General features: G+C 41.4%; 1 protein-coding gene across 2 annotated transcripts in view; it reads right to left on the reverse strand.

Annotated features, from left to right (window-relative positions):
* LOC128301774 (F-box/WD repeat-containing protein 7) overlaps positions 1 to 16,159 on the reverse strand; it is a 28,444-nt gene extending 12,285 nt beyond the window's left edge. The window contains exons 1-3 of one of the 2 annotated variants that reach the window (XM_053038403.1): positions 16,059 to 16,159; positions 14,234 to 14,795; positions 9,200 to 9,228 (exon numbers count right to left, since the gene is read on the reverse strand). The gene's annotated coding sequence lies outside the window, so the exon portion shown is untranslated. Of the gene's footprint in view, positions 1 to 9,199; positions 9,229 to 14,233; positions 14,796 to 15,673; positions 15,794 to 16,058 lie in introns of those variants that run through there. The other variant, XM_053038404.1, reaches the window with a different exon arrangement.
* Positions 16,160 to 17,039: the final 880 nt, after the last annotated feature.

Raw genomic sequence — 17,039 nt, forward strand, 5'->3', positions numbered from 1 at the left:
ATTGAACCTTCCAATTCGAAACAAGCAAGAATCGATGGAAATTCAAGATTAAAAAACTTTTATTTTTCCAAAAAGAATTGCCATTGATTTATAATTCATCAATGATTCGGACAGATTGTAAAATTCATGTGTAAGAATTATATAAATTTATGTTGCAGCAGTCCGGTGTGTGGGTCGCGATCGAATGAAAATACCATCCGCCCTGTATCATGGACTCGGCTTTATGGTAAAATAAGTCGATTCAGTCTGGCCGATTGTAGCGAAAAAGAATAAATTAATTTAATAATGCCATGCCATGTTTAGTTTAAAGCTCATGAAATTATAATTTCTGAACTATTCAAATAACACAAGGCTATGTAAGTATAATATAACGCAAAAATTGTTATATTAGCAATTATTCAGGATTGTAATTCGTAGATCGTACATATACTTAGATTCTTTTAAAATTCGAGGAAAAGGTTCGCTGTCATGGATGGTAAAATTGCAAGACTTCTAAACAAGAGACCGGTACTAAACTGGCGAATCTTTGAAATTCAACCAACAGTACAGCTCACTTAAAAACGTATCATTTTTCAATTGTTTTTTATTTAATTAATTTCATAACAGATGTTTGCTTTTTTTTGTTTCGCTAGAACGGCCAGACAGAATCGCCTTATTTTTACCTCGTAGCCGGATAGTCAGTCCTTGCTACGGAGGTTTGGTCCGGATCGAATTTTGCCTCGGTTCTTTCATGTGAAAACCGGCGCCTCTACCAATACACCACTGAACCGAGCGAACAAATGTTTGCTGTATTATACCCAAACGGACAGAATACAACTCTTGAGAATATTTAGGGGTGTATCTTTCTCTATACTAATGCACTCAAGCATAAAATCGTCGATGTTAATATTAGCGGATCATCGTGGCACACCAAACCATTAGCGAATTTCTTAACGATATCACGCAACGATCGCCCGAATACCCAATGGAATTAACACCATAGCTGGACAATTTCAAAACTATAAACGAAACTTTGCGGTTTCTTCTGGTTTGTGGGGCACTGCTTGAAAGAATGCTACCACCTTGCTAAACAAACCTTTGGCATGGCGTCATAATATGTGCGTGTGTTGTGTGGTTTGATGGGAAAGCATCCATTACGACAAGGATCGTTCGAATCACCGAGCCAAGTAAAGCAGAGAAGACGCAGAAAAAAGGGCAACAAACGAAAAGAAAAGAGAAAAAATAGCGTCTGCAAAGACAGACGCACACAGGCGCAGACGGAAATCGGTATTGGTGGTTGGGTAGTGTTGTCGGAGGAAAAATCTCACGTTACCCATATTTTTCTCACGATCAAAAACCAAACACAGCGGACAAACGCGGTACGAGCGAACGAATATAAAAAAAGAAGAAGAATCCATCCAAAGGGTCTAAATGGATGGCCCAAGAGCGAGTGTCAGACAAGCGACAGGAGACGTATACGTATAGTAACAGATGTAACGATCGACAATCGAAGAGATAGCAACCGGTCAACCGGTAATGTTGGAAGCGCAAACAGGGAAGCGCAAGATCGCGAAGAAGGTATCGGCATGCCAGCATATCGAAAAGCGGCGCAGTAAGACGCCATACGAGTCTCTGCCGTGATTTAAACACACACACATTCTCATACACTGGTGGCACGAATGAACCGTGAGATAACCGGCGCGTACAAAACATACTACAACACAACCCTCTTCGGCCGGAGGGTGGCCAAACGAGAAGCCGTTGCTTCTCACGGGGCAGAACGGAAACGGAGAAACTACACATAATAAGACGAAGCAACAAATATGAAGATAGGTGATCATCAGACGAAGGGAACGGTGATGTGAGATGGGATCTCACGGAAGGGGGAGATGAAAGAAGAACTTATAAAATAATAAATTATTCTTACACACAAGCGAACTTATCTTTCACTCCGGTTTACAGCTATTATGTTGCATCGAATTGTATCGCCCGTTGAACGTCTCTTTAAAAAAATGATTCCAATAGAAACCTACTTCAACTAGACACATATGGTCATCGTATGGTGTAAACTAGCGCTAACGCAAATAATCGTAGCAACGTGACGAGTACGGCTACAAAGACGTTGTTCATCGTTCCACAAAAACCACAAAAAAAAAGATTATTTACTTGAATTAACACAGCCAGCGCGCACACAACGATCAATCATATTTTGCTGGCGAAAGATAAAAATCTGATTGCCGATCTACCATGATGCTTAATCGCCCTTATTGATCGATCATTTGCAACCAGTATTTAATTAATGATCAATTTATCATTCTGCAGAATGTAAATTGGGACATCCTGTAGCTTTCCTGTCCAAAGAGCAGCAGCAGCTCGCAAAAGATAATTACTATCGCCTACCAGAACAAGCGCGCTTATTATCCTTTGTCACCGGCTGCATCTTGTGCAATGATGTGCTTCCATTGAGGGGACAAAAGATAGGAGGGAAACCGGACCATCGAGTCCGCTCGAGATTTTGTGTTGAATTACCCGAAGGCTGAAATTAAATCAACCTCCGCACTGCATACATCCCATTCATCCGACGATTGTGCAAGAAGTTTTTCGCTTCCTGCCGGTTGGTGTCGTCCGTTTGCTTTTCAGATCGGCCCGTACGCTTTTTTGCTTCCTTCCTTCCTTCCTTCATGACCGGAAGTCCATCACATGTACCAAGACTAGCAATCAGCCTACAGAGTGCAAGAAGAACGCAACATATCTGATTTTTGGCCGCACCGAAACGATTATGATCGTAATGATCACTGTGATTTATATAATGACACGATCTGTTGGTAGCAATTTAGCTGTCAAAAATTAAAACAAAAAAAGGAAGACAACGATCTAAAAGGAATTTTGTTTCGAATTCCTTAAAATGTCTTCCCCTTCATCATGTGTCATATCACCGTTCTCATCGTGTATCACGTACGGGGGACCGGTATAATTCATGTGAGAAATTTTTCGACAGTGGAACTGGAAATGGCACTCGAAACAGCTTTCGTTCATAACACGCCTTTCGGTTCGATTCGGGCTACAGTTTTGGAAGCGCACCCGGGAGGAAGGATGAGATAAACAGGACAAAAGATACAAGGATTGCGATCGTTGTCTTATCTGCCCGAAACCTTCTTCACGTTCAACTGATATTTTGATCAGTCTCGGCGACTTATGATTATATACCTCTTTATTTTACCTTCTACCTTTTGGATCATTAACTTAATTTATAACCAGCGGTACCCGACGGATACGGTGACGACGACGACGTAATGGGGTGTTGTTTTTTTTTCGTGGTATGATTTTGCTTTTTTTAACGGCCATTCTGCCTGAAATGTCCTTGTCAAGGAACATTGTAGCTGGAACGAAAATCGAACACGATTGCACGTGTATGCGATATGATCGATTAGTTGCGCTTTTTGGTGTAACCGTGAGTTTAAAAAATCCGAGCGAACTTTAAAGTTCCAAAAGAACTGAATATAGTTTCGTATTGCAGTTCCTTTTCTTCATCGATGTCTATTTACAAACCCTTCTAACAGTTCCTTTAGATACGCTTGATATGCTTGGTACACATACTTAAATAGCCATTTGTTGGCTAATGACTGGTCGATTGTTTGACCTTCGATGATGACTCGCAACACATGTCGTTGTCATATTCCCACGGTCGTTTCCACCGCGGACATCGCTGGTGTACAACTGGCGGCACGGTAACCTAGGTCAAGACGAAGGGTCGAGAAAGGTTTCCGTAGCCCTATCGGAATGGCATTGAATTGAATCTTCTTGGCACGCAGAACAGTACCATGGTCACATACCGGGATGTCCATCACGATTTAGATGTCCTAACAGCTCATGACGCTGTTAACCTTACCCGGGTTCCCAAATGGGCCTGCGAATCAGATGATCTTGAATGCATTCACACGCAACGCGCTAAATACAATCTCATGCCCGGGGGGATGAAAATAAAGCTAGCAAACATATGTGATAATATCGCGTCGACGGTTTTATGAAGCCATTTGGTGCCTCGTAGGCAATTGTTTCATTGCGCAAACGGCTTCATGACTTTCCACAACCAAATTTGGACGTACTGTTTTAGATTGCCACTTCGCCGATCGGAAAACGGGCAGCGCTATAGGATTGCTATGGTTCGCTTCCTTTCTGTACCGTCTCTCAAATGTCTGAGGATCATCAATCACAAGAAGCACCGGGGAAGGGCTGTGGGAAACCGTTTTAACAGGTTCGGAGAGCTCTGGGGAGCCGTTGACAACGGACCGCGAGCTGAACGGAGTGAATTGAATTTTTCAGTACACCGTACACCGTGGGCTTTAAAAAATCTGACATCTATCTTCACCCATATAAGTACGAGCCCGCGTCACTAGACAGAGGGAAGGACTTGTTCTTTTGTGGAATTTCATCTACCATTTTTTCCCATTATACATTTTTGTTATCCCCCTTTTGGCAGATATTCTACACCGTTTCACGGGATTCCATTTTAACGATCGTAGAAAATAAACGCACCAACGCATGGAGCAGACCGAGCGTAAAGCATCATATCACGGATTGGTGTGGTAAGTCCGACCGGAGCCGGCAGACCAAGGTAAGCGGAGAACTTGTGTGAGCTTTACGAAGCAACAGAAATGGAGAAACGATCAAACTGCGGGAAGCCTACACGACGTCGCGGTATAGAGAAGTTTTCGTCTGGGAACTCTTGCTTTGGTTCGTTCTTTCTCTCTGCCTCAGAATCGAAGCCTGTTGTTCGGGGCTTGGCGTGTAGCACACAAAAACATACGTACGTAGCCGTACACCCATATATTGGGTAAGATCGTTCCCGTGTCCGTCCGACCCTTGGAGGTGTGTCTTTGAAGTGCGGTTTTGAAGTGGGCACAAACGGCCGTGGAAGAGAATCACTGCCGAAAAGATTTACGGCTGGGTGAACTGTGGTTATAACCGGAGAGGTGATTCTACCAACGACTGGACGGAACGGAGATCAACGATATTAGACAGAGAGGAACAAAATGAAAGGAACTACGAAGAATAGTCTTCAATAGAAAACAATCGGAATCTCCCACAGGCATTCCCGGGTCCTCGCGACGGCAACCGCTTTAGAGCAGTCAAGAGAATGGTCTGATCTTGAGAAGGTCGTCGCTGTCGAGGGTCACCGCTTCTACCACTGTGAACGATCCATTCGTGGACATGAACGATGCTGTAAGACAGGTTGATGTGGTGAGTTCGGGTTCCTATCTAGCTCGCTGCGTGTGTGAGAAATGCTACATGCCCTTTGTTCTACAGGACGTAGAGAAAATGGGCTAAAAATGTTCTGGATGGGCTGGCTGTGAGCTCAAAGTCATAAGAATAGATCGATTCGTTTGCTGCATATGCTCTTCAGTCCAGCTTACCCGAGACGGCTGCCGTATATATGAAAGGTCAGACTAATAGCTAAAAAACTCTCCCATCTTCATGGAATCCACTGAGATTCCAATCGGAAAAAGCAAAATGGAGTTGGCATGGAGCGATTGATATTTTTCCCTCTTTTGCTGCTTCGAAAGGCATAACCAAGCGCACAGAATCTGAAAAATGTGGCATGCAACCGGTAGAAGAGGACGAGGGTCTAATATTGCCCGGGATTACAGTTGAGGCGATGAAAGCCAGAAACCATATCCAGATTTGTGAGAGTTGCTTCCAAATCGGTCATGTCGTTTATCTTTTTGGTCGCGATAATGTTGTGGGAAATAAGCCACGATTACGATCTGAAACATTTTTGAAATATTTGAATATTTAATTAAAACAAGCAACACTAAACCCAGTCGCTTTATGACGTGATCGCGTTTCGGGTGAAAACTAGCGAGCACTAACGAATCTATCACAAAGTTTCTTGTTCGCGAGCTATCATCACCAGCCGGACCAACTATACAGGATTACCTGTTTCATTTCGGTTGGGATTTTTGTTGCTTCCAAAATTCATCTCCACACCACCGACTGGACGGCTTGGGATGGAGCTAATCGCCTTACGTATTTTATCCCTGCGAACGAACGGAAGCTAACGAGAAACTGTTACCGAAAGGGGTCACACATCAAACGCTTCCACAAATGGTCGAAAGATTCCTTCTTCCCACCAAACCACAGAAGGGCGTGGGATTGTTTATGAACGGCGTGGGAAATGCGGTCCATCGCGATTGAAAATGGACTTTTTTTTCTTTCGTAGAGGATCGGACGGATCTCAATGTTATTCTTCGGTTACAAGTCCTTAAAAAAGAATAAACAACACGCGATTTGAAATGGAAGATCATCCCCACAGTCGCAACATCTGGAACCAAGTTCTGACGAGGTTTGCGATTGATCGCCCTGAGGATGTTACTGGAACGAGTTCCGGACATCAGATAGTGCAGATCGTCAACATACAGAAGAAGAGAGCATCTGCGAAATGTGCAGTGAAATTCTCATACGAAACCGAAAGTCACGAACTACGAAATCAACATCGCCACGTCACAGAACCAGGGAACCGACCGAGCGCAAGAACTAACGTTTCGACGAGATTTTATGGTAGGAGTTGATTTTTTTTCATTGCAAAATAATGTGTTGCTAATGAGCTCTTTCCAGACACACACACACACATACGGTTGGACTTCACAGAGATCCCACGCGGTGGTGAATGATCATTCCTTTAACGAACAAACATCCATTCTGCTGATCGGTGGTCTTCTTCCTCCAGGCTCGCCTGAACGACCAAGACCTTCACGAACTAACAAAACTGTTGCAGACAGCAAAATGAAAAAGAAAACGTTTCTTCCTTCATCTTCTCCTACCTCTCCTTTCGCATCTCTTTCCAGATTAGCCATCCTTTGCCGAGTCGCGCGGGTCGTGGGAGTTTTGAAGGTGCACACAGCAGATTGATCTTCGGTTCAGGGATGGGTCGGGATCGAGAAGCGCACAATCCAAAGAAGAACCGCTCAACGTATTAAGCGTGCACAACACAGCACAACAACGGGCCAGAATCGAAACTGTTGGATGGAAGGCTTAAGAATATCTTCCCACGCACCCTCGTTCCTTCAAAACGCGAAGCCGAATCACGGGACACACGAACAACCGCAACGATTCCCACATGTATCGGTCTCAGAAGATCAGAGGGATTTAGGAACTGGCGAGAAATAACAGTGAGTGTAAAAAAAAGGATACTGTACCGAAAAAACTCTTCTCCAAGAATCTTCGGCTATCGCCTCATCACGACCGCTTTTAGCCCGTGCTCGTTTCTCTATTTTAGAACTGTTGCAAATTATTATAACGATGATGATTCAAAGAGAAAAACTATACAACTAACTGCGAATGAAGATGGTCGATTGTGGACGATTTCGTGGAAGCCTGAAGAGCGCTAACACTTTCATGCTTATATTACGTATTTCTGGAGATTTAAAACTCATAGGTTATGTTACATAAATTAAAGACATCAAGAATTGTTTAAAATTAATCTTTCAAATTTGTACACAAAATTGTTATACAAAAAAAAAATACATCAACTTCATAATACTGTTTCTCACAAACGGTGAAAGACAGAAAAAACATTACGAAAAAAAATGATTAGACTGAAAAATGAACTAACCGTAATTTCTGTGCATTAAAATGACATTGAAAACTGCAAAACCATACCGCAAATCCACACACCAGAAAAGGAAAGAAAGAATTGAGAGACACATCGATTATGATAACTAAACAAAATGCAGCTCTTTTCATAGCATCAGAAGAAGATTCATCAATAAGCAACGGCCAGCAGTCTTAACCATCTCAACCCATTCCCATTCTGCATAACACCATCGGTAGGAGCCTCGCCATCATTAAAATTGCGAACCCATGGAACAGGACATTAATGCATTCTCTAGCAATAAAAACAAATTGCCATGAGCCTCTGCCGAGGACGCAAAACACAGAAACTGTGTGTGCTTTGGGAGCAGCACGGGCAGCGCCTGCAAAAGGGTGCAAACATTACATATCCACCATCATGAACAACACACTCCCCCAGAAGCTATTCTCTCTTTTTCCACAGCGTTGGCGACACTAGGGAGTGTAACAATAAAACTAGCCAGTCGGCATTGTAAGCCACTAATTGGCGCACCACATAAAGTTGCTGCCTATTTGCAGAACCCGCGATGTTCGGTCGAGTGTGTCACATGTTGCATTGGTGTGGCTTACCTTCACATCGAAGCTTTGGTTTTTGTTTGGAATTTTTCATTGCGTCCCATAGAAATGCTCATGCAAACAGAGCAAAAACTGTAGCATTACCTTTTCTACAACTCATTTTCAAACCTAATAGACTCTGGAGAGATAATTAAACGTTAATGGTATTTCACTGTCTGCATGGTTGTGGGATTGTGTCTGTTCATTACAGGTAAATGCAAGTCTCTCAACATTGTAACACGATCCAAATGCTCCAAGCGGCATGGCAACTTCTGTAATATAATTTTTGCAAGTTTTTTCTGCTTGTTGTACACAACAATAATAACTGCTAGTTATTGTTATCGTTACCACTTAAAGTTTAACTTCTTCTGTAATGTAAAAGTAATAGTTTTTTGAATCATGCCATTTGCAATAATATTCTTAAGAATTGAATTCCTTCGATTTTCACAACTCATTTGTTGTGAAGTTTACGCCGATCGGATCCCACCGGTTTACTTCATTTAAAATATTATCTCTGTACTCATTTACTAGTTGTTGATTAGGAATAGGTACTATATGAATCGTATAACGCAAATCTCTTCAATAAAGATTCGAATTGATAGGAATAATAGAACAATCTGGATTCGATAGGAAAGATGTGGGGCCTTATTGTATCCTGCATATGGGCCATAAAGCTGGGGGTTCTTAATGTATAGGGCCCTACGATGCATGGCATTTTAAACAAAAAAATTGGGATGAGCAAAATACTCTAAAAAATAGCAAAAAAAAATCTTAGTTGTTGGTTCTGCTGTGTTCCTCGACTATCACTGTTATCAGCGTTTTCAGGATAATTCTATTTCTTAAAACGGCCAGGATGTATCGACTTATTTTACCATGTAGCCGGAAGTCAGTCCCAGCTATGGGGGATCGGTCCGGATGGGACTTTGGCTAGGTTTTGTTGGGTGAAGAACGGCGCCGCTACTAATACACCACCGGACCCGCGCTAATAGGGTAACGTAATAGACATAACTTTATTATTCTTTGATATTATACTTACTTAATCTGAAGTTGCGGGACACCATCAATCTAAAACGAATAAAATAAAAAAAAGATTATAAAATTATTCCCAAGGATAAAAGGAAGAAAAAAACATTCAACGTACATATAAAGCAAGTACTTAATGAATTGATTCAAAATAGCCTTGTGCATGGACTTGGTCTCATTGTCCAAAAGAAATGAAAAACCGAAACTAGTGCATATCCGAAGAAAAGCAAAATGCTTTTCTGTATGAAATGAAAATGTAAATAGAAATGAGCCTCCCCCATTACGAATGGAAAATCGTTCATCACAGCAGCAAAATGGTTCGTTCATTTCGAAAGGAAAAGACATTACCGCTAAAGACGGGACACAGTATATCTGATTGTCAAAGGAAGTTCTGGAATTCTGAGGATACTTTCCTCCTGAGAGCGGCCACCATCAAAGACATACACACACATAAATGCAACAGCAACACACCATCCCAGCTGGGCTGGAAATGTAGAAGAAAGACAATTTACAAAGCAGTATAGAGGGACAAAACACACCACCGTAGTGCAGAATGTCGGTAGACGCAGCAAAATTTTACATCATGATGACTAGCTGAAACTGTCAGGAAAATGGCAAAGCTCAGCAAAGCATCGAGATGGTAGAAAGTCAAAGCTTTGAGAAACCGGGGAAGCATGCCAGCACAGCAACGGAACGGAAAAAAAGACACAAACTCAGCAGGATATGTAGGAACTGGGCAATAGATAGATTCGAGTAGAAGAAGATAAGTACTAAACCAGCAACCCAACTTCGGATCGAAACAGTGTGTTTTTATACCGAGTGAAATTTCTAGGACACTTGCCGGCAGGAAGCGTAAAGCATATATGTGTGTGAGCGGTCGAGTTTTGTCCTTGCTCAATCGGCAAGGATAAAAGTACGGCATTGTGCAATGGGGCAAAGGAATAGAAGAATAGCCCGAAGAATAGGAAAGGAGGGTTGGAATTGTTAATAGTCCTGTGGCAAACGGAATGTGTTGAAAAGAGCAAATTCTACGAAGTATCAAGATACATTGAAATACCTCCATTTTTTGTAATTAAACTTTTTTTTTGTAAGCCTAGTCCCAACTTTTTGCTTTCGATAGTTTTCTGACCAATTTATGAAAGTATACTTTATAATACTTTTTCAATCGGTATATTATCATTGTCCGATGTAGTGTGTTATTAAGAAAAATAATATTCGAATTGATGGCAATAAACTGATTTGTTTACTATTGTACTAATTTTACTATTTGTGTATTTTGTTTACAATCTACTCTATATTACAAAAACCAAAAAAAAATAATTATGCAACTTGAATCATCGGTAAACAAAAAACTTAGTTTAAACAAACTCGACCCAAAGCATCTTTTTACATTCTGATGGGTTCTTACCCATCAGAATGTAAAAAGATGCTAAGACCTAATTCGTCATGCGGATTTCAATGTTCGGAGTCAGTACTATTGGCCTGCAGTAAACAATCAAACGAGATTTCACACGCCGCACAAACACCGTTGTATGGACGAGGGATGAAAACTTTCGATGAAAGACGAAGAAAACAATAAAGGATACGTGCAATGGGAAGGTTTCATCGAACGAATGCATCTTACCATCGCGAGCATCACGTTGGGACGTAAGGGCCGGGTTTTTTTTATGTACAAAAAATACCAACACACCGAAACGGGCACACAGAACGTGCGGAAAGAAGCAGCACCGTAGCCACCCTGGAGCGTGTTTCAGTCTTATACAAAATGGAGGATCGGGATGATCGGATGAAGTGTTGTTTTATGCTACCTGGGTATGTTCCTCTAATACTTCAAGTTGAACATTTTGTATTAAAAAAAACCTAAAGCAAATCCATTCAACATTAACGATAAACGGTTGCTTTCGGGCTAATTCGCTCCTACCATTATTGCTCACACGTAGTGAAGGTAATTATGTATAAAAACAAACTTTCTCTTTTCTGTGTGAGCAAGGATACCAATTTTTAATGGATAAAACGCTATAAAACGCCAACTATTTAACACGTTGCTTTTGTGTTTTTGATTCGTTTCTGCTAAAATTTACTTTCCCCCACACTGAACTGGTTCGTTTCATAAATGCTGAAAGAATGTAACCTCATTTCTGATCATTTTCTCATCAGCTTATGGTTGCGAGCCTGAAACACGAACATAAAAAGGGCAGACGCACGTTTTCACTAAAAGACCTACAGCGGACATTGCAGCTACACATACAAACAAGCAGAAGTGTATTTCGGGTTGTTTCTGACGAAAAAGAAGGATAAAATGTTTATTGATTGCATTTGCTCGAATAAAGACAGCAATGGAGAATGGAAACAAAGGGATAGGGAGGATAGTAGTGGTTCGTAGCGAGTAGAAAAAGGTACGATACCAAAGCTCTTTATCTTAAGATGTTTCAACAAAAACGAAAACAATACAGAACGAAGGAAAAGTTTAACCAAACGCAATGCATGTGAATAAAAAAGGGAAATCAAACGAAAGAAGAACAACACCGTCAAGAAGTGAATCATTTTATCCTGCTGCACTACACAGACACACATGCACAAGTAAACCAGAGGTAGTAAGGCGTATAAAAAAGATGCACATAAATTGCGAAATAATGGTGCATATGCGTGGAGAAGAAATTGCCCGTTTAATATACGCGCGTCGTCGTGATGGGCCATAAAGTAAGTGAAAACAATGACGAGGGCAGCGCAAAGGACGCAATACATTTAAGGCAGATCGTGCAATTGCAGTTGCAAATTGTGGACTATTCCTGCGTCTGCTATAGGACGAGTGGTACGTTGTAAATTTCGTATAATAATTACATCGGTACTGTGGCACTAAACCCGCAACAATTTTGTACGTTTTAACCCAGCATGTGCGTAATTTATTTAGAAAATGTTATACAAAAGGTGATGATTTTGAAAGGTGTTGTTTTGTTTTAAAATCGTTACATATTGTAAAATTTCTAAAATAATTTCTTGTTCTTGCTAATGTTCCGAAGAAGCTTTTACGTATTACGAACGACAAACCGTATAGGTACCAAAAACGGGACATCCTGAAGGAATATATATTTGTAATTCAAAATTTCCAAATCCGGCCCAAATCCAGTTCCTGAAGGAAGATCGCAGATATGGGCTCAGTTGTGGATGGGATGTGGCGGGTTGGTAGATCAGTTTGCCATCCTTCTTTTCCAGGTCTGTTCTCCATCATCAATTTTCTTCTTACTTTTTGTATTCACACAAATTGAAAAAGTGGTTTTGCTCTTTCATTCTTATTTTCATATTTTTTCTGGCCAAAAAAGCTGTCCTGATGTATGCGCTGGGCGTTGTCTGTATCATATTTAAAGCATTTTCTCGATGGCCATACCATACACGAAGGAACATAGGAGCGTCTCCAATCTTCCCATTAAGAAATCCCAAAAACTTTTATTTTCCTATCCAGGACATCCCATCCAGGAAAGACATCCAAATAAGCAACTGCTCATTGTATATACGTTTATATACGTGATCGCTTCTGATCCTTTCTACTAAGTTACTGACGAAATTTACACGATATTATACACAACAACTTATACTCTAATCCACAAAACAGGACGACAATCGACGATCAAGACAAGGGACACCAAACCTTCAGAGCCCTTTCATTATTGTAATAATATAGTAAACGGAAAACGCCAAAAAACGACAAACAAGTACCTAAAAAAAGAATAAGTTGCTGTCTTTCCCATGACAGACAGACAGTAATGGATGCCTACTGTAGGATCTTCGTAAAAAAGGATCGTTCAATAAACAAGTTTGTTTTCCGTTCCCCCATTTGTTGCTACTGTCTCCTAGAAGCAGCAAATGAAAAGGAAGAAAATACCATCACCTTTGTCGGTTACGAGACACTTTCTCATAGCAGCCGAACTAGGCATATACAAAGACAACACAGAAAAACAAATCCTACTTTCCCATGGAATATGTAAACAGATGTGCATGGAGCTGCTGCTTTGCATTTCCGGTTCTCCTTTCCGGTTGTGTGACGGTATCGGTGTATTTTTGGTGACCTTTAACTTTTTACGAAAGGATTATACTACGAGACGTGTTAGGTTTACTGTGAACGATTTTTAGGACGAATTATAAATTGCTTCAAGATACTAACCAATTTTAATTAGCATTTGTAAAAAGTAATAATTAAGAAAAATATTAAAATGCCTCTTTAAATGGTGTATTGGTGCTTCGATCGGCGCCGGTCTTCTCACCACAGGACCGGACAGGACCAAACGTACGTAATACTGACTATCCGGCGACGGATAAACAGAGTCAAAGAAAACCGGAAATGACAGGCCTCGACCTCTTGAGGTAGTTATGCCGATAAAGAAGAAGAAAAAGTTATAATTGTTTACAATATTTAAAAGAAGAATTGAATTATGCAAAGAAATGAAATTTAAAACAAATATCATGAAAACTCAGAGAGATCATGATAATGTTAAAGAAGGATATGAAATCAGAAGCTCGAAAAACGAGCTTGGATTTGGCTTGAAAGTTGAATCAATAAGTACTGGTAAAATTTGCGATGAATGTCTGGAGGAAATTTCAAGTCAATCGGTTCGCGAATCTTCAAAAATTATTGGTATCGATGAACTAAACGCTGTTTTCAGAATGAAGCGTTTAGAATTTGAATTTTCGAACGGCCCTGTGTTTCGGTATTTTTACCCATTCCCCATTCTGACACATTCTGCTTTGAACAGCTTACGCAGCGAAATGCAATAAATTGTTTTACAATTTTTGCTGACATGACGAAAATATATCCCCACTTAAAGGAAATTGTCTCTGGCCATCTTTGCGAGACCAATCAGTTGAGAGGGATTCAGATGAAAATCCGTACATCAGTAGGAAGACCCAATCGTAGAGGTTGGGGTACACAACATCGTTTTCGACTTATTTAATTCTTCGCTCTATCTTTGTGTTTACAATCCAGTAAAGTTGGGACTAAAAGTAAGAAGAAATACATTTCAGGTTTCGGAACATTCTATCAACAAAATCTTACCCGATAAATTCTCTATCCAAAGGTTAAATTTGCACTCTTTCTCTAGCAAACACTCGACCTTGGACAAATTCTACGCGACGCTTCCTTGTCCTTCGGACTCGTGCTCAACCGTCCTTGATGTAATCGGGATCCGGTACCACGGGGTTTGTGGTGGAAGAGGCTAACGAATAAGACAGTACCGTTGGATGACGTTTTATTCCACCTGGAACGGTTTCCGTTGGTAGTCGTTACGTTGTGCTGCAGCAGCCCCGCGTTGCTGCCAGCTGCCTCTTGCACGCTTCAGCAATATGCCCTATCCATCCTGAAGCCGTGCTTTTCCTGTTTGCCTTACAATTTTCACAGTGCCAATTCCCCTTTATCTGTTGCTGACAACTGTGCACTTCTCGTGTACTTCGCACAAATGGGACTTTTTCTTATTTTTGCTTTTCAACACAACACCTTAACCCACAAAAATAGTAACCGCTACACCAACACACAACGAAATAGCTATTAAACACACACACGCACACCAACACTCACACACTGTGAAAATAACATATGACACCAAACAAAAACGCGGACACTGAAAACGGGAAAAAGGAAAAAACGCACTTTAGAGACAAATTTAGGAAAAATTTGCACTCACTGTGCTGCGTTCCAGCACTAATACAAGGGCACGGATCGGGAGATTCAGTGTTGGCCTATGCGATGCTATGCTCTGGCTGATTTGGGAGGGCCCTAATCACCCACCTACTTTACACGAGGTATGTGCCCAGCTTCACGGCCATCTACTACTGCTCTGCATAACTTTCCGCGGAAAATTGCTTTGCGAAAAGAAGGTGCGAAGACATAGCGAAGGGAGAGCTACCCTTCAGCAGAGGGGTGTATCGTACGTATACGTGTATACTGCAGGGAACACAACTACAAGCAGCACCACCCCTTCTCCGACACACTGCCGTTAAAACAACACCTTTCGGGAAAAAAGGCATGGGAAAATGAAGCTTGCTGCATAACGCCAGGCAAGCAGTACGCGTATGTGCTGTTGCGTGTGTTCCGCACGGCGATGAGGTGCGACGATTTCGCTGGCGCGTTTTCTTAGTGCATGGCAACCTGGATGCAGACGGAAGACGACCTCATCTTATCTGCTCACTTCTTCCACCACCTATCAATCGTCTTTAGTAGCACAATAAAAGTATCCTCCCTCACAAACACATGCACCAACATACTAGAGGGTTGCTTTGCTGGGCGCATCCGTCGTCTTGCCGCGCCTGCTTCTCGTCTTCGATGACGATGGTTTTCGTAAGTTTTGATGGAAAATCCAACCTTCTCCTTTCCGACTTTCGAACCACTATGCTGTTCTGATCTTTACGCCAAGCATAGCACACTGCAATGTCGAATCAAAATCCAGAAATTTGAAGAAATAATGAAAGAAACGCAATGACACAATGCCTCTACACTCACACAACTTCGCAATAGCAACTGCGTGCAAAGAAGACAAAAAAAGAGAACACGGAGCTCGTGGACCGTACAAGAAAATAGTGGAACGCGAAACAATCACAAAATCGAATCTTTCAAGGCACGCTACTAACATCACCCGCGTCACGAGCTGGTTGCTGGTTCACGAATTTCACGAAATGATCACAAACCGCACCGTCACACACAAGACTGGAAAAATGTGCTTCGCTTGGAGTTGATGGCGGCGCGATGGCGTTTGCGTTTGGCCGATTGCGTCGCCAACACGGGTACGCGAGCTTTTCACCGTAATAGGAATACGTGATGCACTGTTTGAACCAACGCGTATTTGGTACAAGGTGCCACTATGCCTTTAGACATTGCCAACCTTTACCTTTTCCTGGGGAAATCGATCAATTTGTTAGCAGCGATTCGACAGCATCGAGTTGCGTTTGAAGTTTTGTTTTGTAGTGATGGGCGCTCCTTCTTCTCTCGTAGCCCAGGGCTAAATGAAACTGAGGTGTATTCAACGGGTACCGTTGGTCACCATATTGGAATGTTTGACAGTTTCGTTTGACAGAACTGACACAGTATTGTCGAATGGTCATCGTTTTTTTCTGTGAGAAGGGTAAAGTAATATAGTTTTCCGCACATTTAATAAAGATTCAATGGATACTAATTCGTATCGAACGGAAACAAACACGTAAACCATCAAATAATTACACATCCCTTTCAGCATACCTGCAGCAGGTGTATCATTGATGACAAAATCTTGGATTACATGCAAAAAACAGCATGTAGCGATGGTTCGGAACGGCGATATGCGCTGAGGAACGTGTAATCCGCTCCAACCAAGGTATATAGTTACTGCATGTTTTGAGGAAAATTGGTGTTTTCAACAAAACATCGAAAAAAATCAAAATACTTGTCTTTTACTGTAATGTTGAGAATAAACCGAAATCTTCAAACATATCCTACAGAAGTTTTCAATGATTTCCTTGGCGGGTGTGTATTGGAAAAATGAAGAGGACCCATTGTGCATCCTTGACGTTTGTGCTGTCAAGAACATACAAAGCAACTGTGTCGTTGGATTTATTTACCCGCTCAAACCTCAACAAAAACCGCTTGTCGGCCGATGGAACGTCCTCGGTAAGTTGTTTCATATTTATCTGCCCTTTTCTTGTGAGAATTAACGTACAGCATCCTTAACAATGATGACTTTAGTAAAAGGTTTGATTCAAAGTTGAGCCTGTGCAGTTTTATTGCGCTTGTTGTTCCTTGGACGAATGACGAAAAATGTTTTACTGAATGTTAAGGATCTGGATTGCCTACCTAGTTAGAAGATATTGTTGGCAATTGATTGATAAATGCAAAT

Source organism: Anopheles moucheti, chromosome 3, assembly GCF_943734755.1.
Source record: "Anopheles moucheti chromosome 3, idAnoMoucSN_F20_07, whole genome shotgun sequence".
Taxonomy (NCBI): Eukaryota; Metazoa; Arthropoda; class Insecta; order Diptera; family Culicidae; genus Anopheles; species Anopheles moucheti.